This window comes from Camellia sinensis, chromosome 10, assembly GCF_055761805.1.
Source record: "Camellia sinensis isolate YWXY chromosome 10, ASM5576180v1, whole genome shotgun sequence".
In the NCBI taxonomy this organism is placed as follows: Eukaryota; Viridiplantae; Streptophyta; class Magnoliopsida; order Ericales; family Theaceae; genus Camellia; species Camellia sinensis.
Genome location: NC_138970.1, coordinates 174,684,860 through 174,695,649, shown reverse-complemented (window position 1 = coordinate 174,695,649; position 10,790 = coordinate 174,684,860).

Sequence of the window (10,790 nt, the reverse complement as noted above, 5' to 3'; positions counted from 1 at the left end):
TGATGGCTCGAGAGTCAGGCACTACACTCATTTGAGCTTCAAACAAACCGCATTGTATTTCAATTCCTACTTGAATACATGATTATCAAGTTGCATCTCACATGCCACCTTAGGATAGCCGAGCCTATTTCTAGCTACATTTTTCATGTGTTGCATTAGCCATCTTAACATAAACTAGGATCATCATGATTTCTAACTAGTTCTCTGTTTTGGCTCGGAGTACACTGTAAGTGTTTACACTTTAGCATCCTTGCATGAGTGCAAGTGTTGCCATGATAGCATGCTTTCCATGAGGCTATTTGCTTAATTGATTAACTGCATGAATGCCTGTGGATGAAGGTTGGATTGCTTGAATTGGAACAATTCATCAAACTGTGAGTTTTAAGCCCACTTGAGGGTGGCAAAATCATGTTTTCTTAAGCCCACTTAAAGGTGGCAAAATCCACGTCTTAGCCTACTTGCGAGTAGCACCTTCAAACCATTTTCAAACAAACATGAGATGTTTTGTTCCAATTTAGGCGACCTAGTCTATACTTGTATGCTGTGCGCATCACGTAGTAAGCTAGCTAATAAACTGGAATAAGAACACATGTGTTTTCAAAAACAACATATCATGATTAGTAGAGGCCGATCCTTTGATCGGGCGAGTGGGGGTGCTCATTGCATGACCTTCCCCTCTCGTACCCAAGTTCCCGAGCCGAGACAACTTTGGTGATGACGGACACGTGGCCTTAGGCACGAGTCAGGGTTTCCTAAATTCCCCCAAAATAAAATATTTAGGTGGCGACTCTATATCTAGCAAAGCAATCCATGTTTAGCACTTCTTTCTTAAAATCAGTTTTCCAAAACGATTTGCCGGATTTGGACTCTTTGGTGATTTATCAGTCTTGCATCGCACTTTGCGAGATTAGATTCAGAATCGTGACATTGAGTCTGAACTGTAGTAGCTAATGAACAAAATGGATTTCGCGCCATTCGCGCGCAGATCCGGGACGTTCAGGCACGTCTACAATAACCATTTCAAGGAAACCCACATTTTGCTTCTTCAATTTCCTATTCCACGAACCCGAAAACGACGTCAACTTCTTATTCACTCATAAATGGTCTTGGCAAACCGTCTTCACCGTGTGACTTGCCATGCAACAAGGAACACGTTACCTCCACCCCAAAAGATGTTTGGAACCCAAAATTAGGCTCAAAGTTGGCCCAAAATAAGCCTATAAAAACTATTATTTCCAATAATCCCCCACATGAATGGAATTTAACAGAAAGAAAATGTAACATCATGATCTAATTACAGAGAGTACAGAAATTGGAAATATTCTGCAAATGATAGGTAATTTTTGGCTTTGAACCTTCCCTATGAGACATAATCGGATTTACTAGCTAACCAGTGAACATAATGTCTTGAACTGTTCAGCCGTTTGTGTAAACCAAGACAATAGAACTCACACAGTATATCACCAGACACAGTTTAGTTCTCACTATTGTGTTCCTTTTGACCCTGAACAACCTGGTCTTTCATGAGTGCTCTAGAGAATTGTAGCCCTTCACAAACCTCATAGAACCGGCCTAGTTCACACTCATATAGGTGATTCTTATAAAGAGTATCATGTCATACTCCACTAGGTATACCTAGATATAATGGGTAGGAGTTTGACTCCCTAGTGATCCTTATAAGTCATACACAACTCAGTTGTCCTTTTGAACCTAGATCTTGGGATCTCCAGTCAACTAGGTTGGGTTGTCTTTGTGGTAACTCTTATTTAATAGGCTTAACTCTCATTCCCCTCGATGAATTCTCAACTAACTCTCTTGCTAACCTTTTGGTTAGTGGATCCGCTATGTTGTCTTTAGACTTCACATATTCAATGAAAATAATTTCATTAGAGAGTAGTTGTCTTACGGTGTGATGTCGATAACGAATGTGTCGTGACTTACCATTATACTTATGACTCTACGCTCTACCTATGGCTGATTAACTATCGCAATGTATGCATATAACAGGCACCGGTTTTGGCCACATTGGAATATCTTCAAGGAAGTGGTGAAGCTATTCTACTTCTTCCCCAGCTTTATCTAAAGCTATGAATTCTAATTCCATAGTAGACCTAGCAATGCAAGTCTGTTTGGAAGATTTTCAAGATACAGCCGCCCCACCAAGAGTAAAGACATACCCACTAGTGGATTTTGAGTCTCTAGTATCCGATATCCAATTTGCATCATAGTATCCTTCAAGTACTACTAGATATCTAGTATAATTAAGCCCAATGTTACGAGTAAATCAGACATATCTTAGAACCCTTATAATTATTTTCCAGTGTTTTACTTTTGGATTACTCGTATATCTACTTAATTTACTTACTGCATAAGCTATATCCGGATGTGTGCAGTTCATTAAGTACATTAAGCTTCCAAGGCATACTCTAATTGAGAAATACTTTCATATACATTCTTAGAAAGAAGCAAATTAACATCCATAGGTGTTCTAGCAAGATGATCATCATCTTTGCTAAATTTGTCAAGTATTTTCTCAATGTAATGTGATTGTGACAAAACATAACCTTCTGATGTTTGGTAATTTTCATACCAAGAATTACATCAGCAATCCCCATGTCTTTCTTATCAAAATGTTTATTCAACATTTTCTTGGTAGTTTTAATCATGTCATTTTTATTATCTATGATGAGCATATCATTCACATAAAAACATACTATAACATAGCCTTTGTTTATATTTTTAATATAAACACATTTGTCACATTCATTAATTTTGAATCCATTTGACATCATTGTTTTGTCAAATTTCTCATGCCATTACTTTGACGCTTGTTTTAAACCATATAATGATTTAATCAATTTACACACTTTCTTTTCTTTTCCTGGAACAAAATCCTTCTGGTTGTTCCATGCAGATTTATTCATTTAACTCACCATTTAAGAAAGCGGTTTTCACATTCATTTGATGAATTTCTAGATTGTACAATGATGCAATAACAATTAGCACTCTAATGAATGTTATTCTAGTAACTGGTGAGTATATGTCAAAGTAATCAAGACCTTCTTTTTGTCTAAAACCTTTTACAACAAGTCTTGCCTTGTATTTGTCAATTAATCCATCCGCTTTCATTTTCTTTTGAAAATCCACTTATATCCAAGGGGTTTACACCTTGGTGGTAAATCCACCAATTCCCAAGTGTGATTTTGCAGGATGGATTCAACTTCACTATTTATAGCCTTTTTCCATAAAGGAGCTTCAGGACTGGACATAGCCTCTTTAAAAGTTAAAAGCTCATTTTCTAACAAAAATGTTAGAAAATTTGGACCAAAAGATTTTGAGGTTCTAGCACATTTACTATGCCTAGGTTTTTCTTCCTCATTTTGATCTATCTCATGCTCTTGTTCTTGATCCTGACTAGTAATAGCATCATGAGATCTTTTGTTAGTACTAGTCTCTTGTCTAGTTTTATTTGGAAACATATGTTCAAAGAAAGATGCATTCTAAGATTCAATAATAGTATTTACATGCATTTCGGAATGTTTTGACTTATGAATCAAAAACCGATATGCACTATTATTCTTGGCATAACCAATGAAAACGCAATCATAGGTTTTAGGACCTATCTTAGTCTTTTTAGGACTAGGAATAGCCACTTTAGCCAAACACCCACACACTTTTGAGTATTTGTAAGATGGTACTCTCCCATACCACATTTCATAAGGTGTTTGATTCACTTTCTTTCTGGATACTTTATTAAGTATATAATTAGCAGAAAGTATTGCTTCCCCCCACAAGTTCTGAGGTAATCCAGAACTTATTAACATAACATTCACCATTTTTTTTAAAGTCCTATTTTTCCTTTCAGCAATTCCATTTTGCTAAGGTGAGTAAGGAGCGGTGGTTTGATGAATTATTCCATATTCTTTACAAAACTCACCAAAAGGTGATTTATATTCACCACCTCTATCACTTCTAAGTTTTTTAATTTTCTTACCAAGTTGATTTTCAACTTCACTCTTGTATTGAATGAAAGTTTCCAAAGCTCCATCATTGGTTCAAATTAAATAAACATAACTATATCTAGTATAGTTATCTATGAAAGTGATAAAATATTTTTTCTCACCTCTAGTTTGAATTGATTTAAAATCATAAATGTTACTATGAATTAATTCAAGTGACTCCGTACTTCGTTCAATTAAATGAAAAGGAGTTTTAGTTAATTTTGCCTCAAAGCAAATTTCGCATTTATGATTTAAATCAATGTCAAATTTAGGTAAACATTCCATATTAATTAATCTACGCAAAGATCCATAATTAACGTGTCCTAATCCACCATGCCATAAATTTGAAGATTCAAGCAAGTAAGAAGAAAATGTATTTTTATTAATAGCTGAGTGTACAACGGTCATTACATTCATTTTGAAAAGGCCATCGGGCATGTAACATTTTCCAACATACATCCCATTCTTAATAAGTACAAATTTATCACTCTCAAACACTAGCCTAAATCCATTTTTACTTAACAGAGATCTGGAGACTAGATTCTTGCGAACGTTTGGTACATGCAACACATTGTTGAGAGTGAGTTCCTTTCCAAATGCCATTCTCAGAATAATCTTTCCTTGTCTTTCAACTTTAGAAATGGAGGAGTTGCCCGTGAAAAGTTGTTCACCGTTGTCCACTATAGAATAAGATGTGAACATCTTTTTGTTGGCATAAATGTGACAAGTAGCACCAGTGTCCACCCACCATTCTTTAGGATTTCTAACAAGGTTTATCTCGGAAACAACTACATAAAGATTTATGTCATCTACACCATTGGAAATTTTATCCACTTCGGTCATACTAGCTTAAGCAGGCTTCTTGCTTGATCTTCCTTTGCCTTTGCACTTGTTACGACAATCTTTGGCCCGACGTCCCTCTTTGTCACAGATGTAACATCTGTCATTGAACTTGTACTTTTTAGTTTCCCCTCCTTTAGAACCTTGTTGGAACTTTCTCTAGAAAACTCTCGTTTCGTTTCTTTACTTTTTGAGCATGTTCCACCACATTTGCCTTAGACTCCATGAGATGCTTACCAGCCCGCTTCTCAAAATTGCAGTTGTCTTCCTCAATCCTCAAACGCACAATCAATTCCTCTAAATTCATTTTTTTGCGCTTGTGTTTGAGGTAGTTCTTGAATTCCTTCTAACCTTGTGGTAATTTTTCAATTAAGGCAGCAACATGAAAGAATTCACTCATGCAGAATGAGTTGGAGATCTTGAACTTGGCTGATCACAGTCTTTGAATCAACCATCACAAAATTCAGGAATTTGCCAACCACAAATTTCTTTGAGCCAGCATTTTTTGTTTTACACCTTTTCTCCAGAGACTCTCAAAGTTCCTTTGCCGTTTTGATAGGACTGTAAACGTTATATAATGTACTGTCGAGTCTGTTCAAGATGTAGTTCTGACAAAGGAAATCAGTATGTTTCCAGGCATCGACTACGGCAACCACTTGCCGATCAGTTTCATCCTCTTTCAGAGTAGGAGCATCATTATGGAGAAAACGTGCCAAGTTGAGAGTAGTAAGATAGAACATCATTTTCTGCTGCCATCTTTTAAAATTAGTTGCTGAGAACTTCTCTAGTTTCTTACCGTGATTGACTAACACAGTCACAACAGGAGGAAAGGTTGGAGCAATTGCAGCCACCACCAAAACCACATAATTAAATTCTGAAAAAATAAAATAAACAAGAATTGTAACTTTTATTTCGAATTAATTTGAAAATAAAATAAAATTTTATTTTAAAAAATTAATTCCACATTTCTGTAACATTTCAAAAATTAAAATACTGAAAATAGAATTTTAATTAATGAACACTCAGAAATTATTTGAAAACCAAAATTAATTTCTGACCAACTTTACAAATAAATATTCTGAATTGTTAATGACACCAGAGATTACTACTAATTGTCAAAGAAAATAAACAGTATATTACTACTATTTGTCAAATAATATATTACTATTATTTGTTTTTCCAACCAGAATATTATTTTGTAAAACCACATAAAATAATTTTTGTAAGAAGAAGAAAAGGAAACAAACAAAAAATTCTATAAACAGAATAATTCGAATTTGTTTTAAGATTGTTGGAACAATCTTCTGTGTAAAATAAATAACTTGAAACTAATCAAACAAAAATAAATAAATTACTTACAGAATTTATTACCGATACAACTTTTAGATCAAGTCGAGTGTGAGACACTTTATCCTTAAGACAGATTCGCCCCGCTACGGTGCTTACGGATAAATGGCGTCTATCTCTCAGGATATAATGATCTTCATAAATTGTAGTAGCACTCCAAACAATTTGTATGGTGAACCAAACCTGTGTTCTATACTCCTAAATATTTGTCTAAAAAACTACAATGAAGAATAATGCAAAGAGAGAGCAAAACCGGGAAGACAAAATGAAAATTTTGGATCCAAAATCTGCTAGAACGTTGTAGTATTTATAGGCAGATTGGTGACTTTCAGATCTGTCCGAACAGGTGCAAAAAGAACTGAACAGATCTATTATTTGAATTGAATAGGTGGGTTTTTGAATTGAACAGATACAAACTGTTTTAAATAGATAATTGCTGCAGTTTTGAATAGTTTCAAATAGTTAATGTGTTAGAAATTTCGGACTGGAGGAGGCACACATTTGGACAGAAAAATTTGAATTCAAATTTGGCACAAAATTTGAATTAATTTCACTCAAAAAAATTAATTTTCTTGCAAGAATTTTTGAAAAAATTCAAAATAAATTTTGTCCAAAAATTAATATTAGAACCAATCTAGGCACGGCTCAGTCAGTCGGTCGGACGGACGGACGGACGGCGGCGGTTTAAGCCAAGGTTCATTTTTTTCCATAACTCCTTCCTTTTACAAACTTGGGGTGCCCCTTGGGACCCAACCCAAGTGTTGCCACCTAGAACTTTTATACATATACAAGTTCTCTTAAGTTTCCAATGTGGGATAACCACTTCAAGGAAATCCACATTTTACTTCTTCAATTTTCTATTCCACAAACCCAAAAACGACGTCAACTTGTCATTCACTCATAAATAGTTTTGACGAACCGTCTTCACCGTGTGAATTGCCATGCAGCAAGGAACACGTCACCTTTTCGGACCCATCCCAAAACATGTTTGGAACCTACTCAAATTTGGGCTTAAAGTTGGCTCAAAATAAGCCTATAAAAACCATCATTTCCAACAGTTCCCACATCAGTGTTCAAGTAAGGATTTGAATGAAAGAGCATATTGTGAGTAAGCAATAACTACTTGTTGTTTTCTAAAATTGGGTTTTGTAATTTAACAAAAATGAAAGCACTAGTAACATGACAGAACATTGTCACTACAACATATAAGAGTTGTAGAGACCAATTTTTTTAGTATTTAAAAGTGAAAATTTTGTTGCAAAAGACATTTAGGGACCAATTTCTATTGTCGTAAGGATAGTCACTAAAAAGTCATCCCGAAAAGTCAAAAACAAGGCTTTTAGTGACAAAATTTTGAAAATGTCACTAATAAATAGACTTTTAGGAACAAAATAATTTGGTCTCAAAATGGTTTATTTTTTGAGACAAAAAATTTGGTCCCAAAATAATAATAATTTATCACTAATTAATGTCCAATTTTCGTTACTAAAATTTGATGACGACACTTTTGGCAACAAAAATATTTGGTCCCTAAAAAGTAATTGTCCATAAATTTTGGTCTTTAAAATATTAAATTTTTGTAGTGTGTGAACATTTCACAAGGGTAGTTGAAACAAAAGTAGGCTTCTTTCAAAGACATTACAAACAAAAAGAAAACCCAGATTACTGTACATAACTCAAAGTAACAATAGTGTAAAAGAGCTAATTTTTTTTTTCAAAAATGCCACATTCAAGTAGTAAAAAGACTAAACTGAACAATCTTAATAGAAGTAACACGAAGCCCACAAGCCTTGAGAATGACACCAATGCTACTGACAGTCACCCCTTTACCAAGACCGCTAACTACGCTGCTTGTCAATAACACATACTTCATTTTTCTCTCTTTTTAGATGCAGAAGATGAAGATGACAATGATGATGATGATGATGACGATGATGATGATGATGATGATATGATAAACCCAACTCAAATGAAGCCCTTTTTCCCGCTGATGATTGATTGAACACCTATGGATTTTTTTACCAAAGATTTATAATGTTAAACTAAACAATCGAGCATTGGGCATTTCGACATAAAAAGAGTAGGGAAAAAAAAAAAGAGAACAAAGAATAGGAAGACTAACTTGTTCTTCTTTGTCAAAATTATGGTTTTATCAACTGAAAAAGCAAATTACAAAATCAGATTTGAGAAAAATTAGAGGAGGAATGAGAATTAGATAAAAATAGGGGTTTGGCAATTTTAAGGAAAAACGAAATGCTATGTTTCTTACAATGGTTTCATTTCTCACCGCATCCCAGCCTTCTTCGCCACCATCGAATCTGACTCAGATCTTAGAGAGAGGTGTTGATTGGAGCAATAATCACAAAGATTTGAGTGCTCAAGAGATTTTTAGATTGCGAAATCGAATTTGATTCAGATCTCAACCGTTCTCACTCTTCACCGCCGGCGACGGATATGTGTGGATCACTCACGATGGTCAGATCTTGCCCTAGGACTCAAATCTAATTCAAATCTCGACGATCTTCTCGAATCCGGCTGAGGCACCAGCGAAAGAGAAGGAGGAGGATCATCGATGGCGGTGGGTGTTTAGGAGAGAGAGAGAGAGAGAGAGAGAGAGAGAGAGAGGCACCAATAGAAGACTGAGGAGGATCATCAACGGCTGTGGCGATCTGTGGCGGTGGTAGTGGTAGTGGCAGTAGCCATGGTGATCTGCTCCGGTGACGGTGGTCTGCAGTGAGGTAAGGTGGAGTGAGGTTTGGTGGTGAAGGAGAATTTGTATGTGAGAAGTCTGAACAAATTGTTGTGTGCAAATAGAGAACAAGGGCAAGAGCCAATATTAAGTGACTTCCCACTAAAAAAATGTCACTTTTGGCGACTAAATTTGTTTTTTGTCGCAAAATCTTAATATATAACAACTAAATTTTTTGGTAGCCAAATCTCAATCAACGACGACTAAAATATTAGTCGCAAAAAGTATTAATTTGGCGACTAATTTTTTTTGGTCGGAAAAAATGAATAATTTTAGTAGCCAAAACTAACTATACAACGACTAAAAAATAATAAATTTTTTGCAACCAAACTTTTGGTTGCCAAAGATAAAAATTAAATTTTTGATTTTCATTCGGCGACTAAAATAATTTTAGTAGCCAAAACTATCTATACAGAGACTAATTTTTTTTTAGTCACCAATAATCAATATACCCTGACTAAAAAAAATTTGTAGCTAAAATTATACTTTTGCCTACTAATATAATTTTTGATTGCCAATTCCACAACTTTTGGTGACTCAATTTTTTTTAATCGCCAAATTTGGTCACCAAAAATGTAATTTGTTGTAGTGTTGTGATATATATATATATATATATGTAATCATGAGTGGTTGTTTTACTGGGTTTACAACTTCGGAACAGCATAATCGGTGATGAACCAGGCAGCAGCAGCGGCGGAAGGGGTAGCCGGGCATACTGAGACAAATTAATATGTAAAGTTTGAACAGGTAAGTAAAAAAATTGAACAAATAATAAAATTTGGACATATATTTGAACAGATAAGAAATTTCAGCAGATAGCTATTCTAATAGATAGATAAGTTAAAATGAGAATTTCAATAGATAGAGAAAGAAAATAGAGATGAAAAAATTCAACAGATCAAATGGTAAATTTCAACAGATAGTAAACTTTTAAACAGACAAAGAGAAAAGATTGAACAAATAGTCAAAAAATTTGAACAGATAGATATAAATTTGAACATATAAAAAAATTAGTCAAAAAAATTGAACAAATATAAATTTTTTTTAAACAAATAGATATAAATTTCAACAGATAGAAAAAAAAAATTGAGCAAATAGTCAACAAAAAGTTAATAGATAAATTAATGCATAAAATTGGAAACAAAATATCTTCTAAAACCAACGAAAGAACTTCTCACCAAATTATTTCACAAATAGTGGATCTCTCAGTAATAAAAAAATATCTACTAGACCTAATACCTTATACCTAATTTACTCTTAGCTTGGATTTATCACCAATTTACTCTCTTTTTTTCTTTCTTTTTTTCCCTCTTCAAATTAATGAAGGTACAAGATTTCTTTCCATAATGGAATTTATAAATCACTTCTACCTTCATATTTTGTAATTATTTTTTTACTCTCTACTTTTTTAATATTCTCCCTTTATAAAATTACCTTAAATAACTAAAAATATTTATAAAAACATTGCCATTTAAGACCAAAGATTCAACCCAATTTTCAAACCAAATGATGTAAAAATCAATTAGGATAATAAAAAAAGATTAATTATATTTTGTGTCCTTATAATTTCATTGAAGTATCACTTTCGTTTCTTCATTTTTAATTGTCACAGACAACGTCCTATATTTTGAGTCAATATTCAATGTGTTATCCTTGTGTCAATCTATTGGAATTTGTCATATGAGTTAAATGTGACTCTTTTTTTCCATCTTATTAGCATTTTACACTTTCATCAAAATATTATTTTAGTTTTTACATTTTCACTAAAATTTCATTTTTACTTAGTTTTAAATTTCATCAATCTTATAAATGATAGATGTAGGAAGGGTGAGATTACAAACTGACTTAAAATA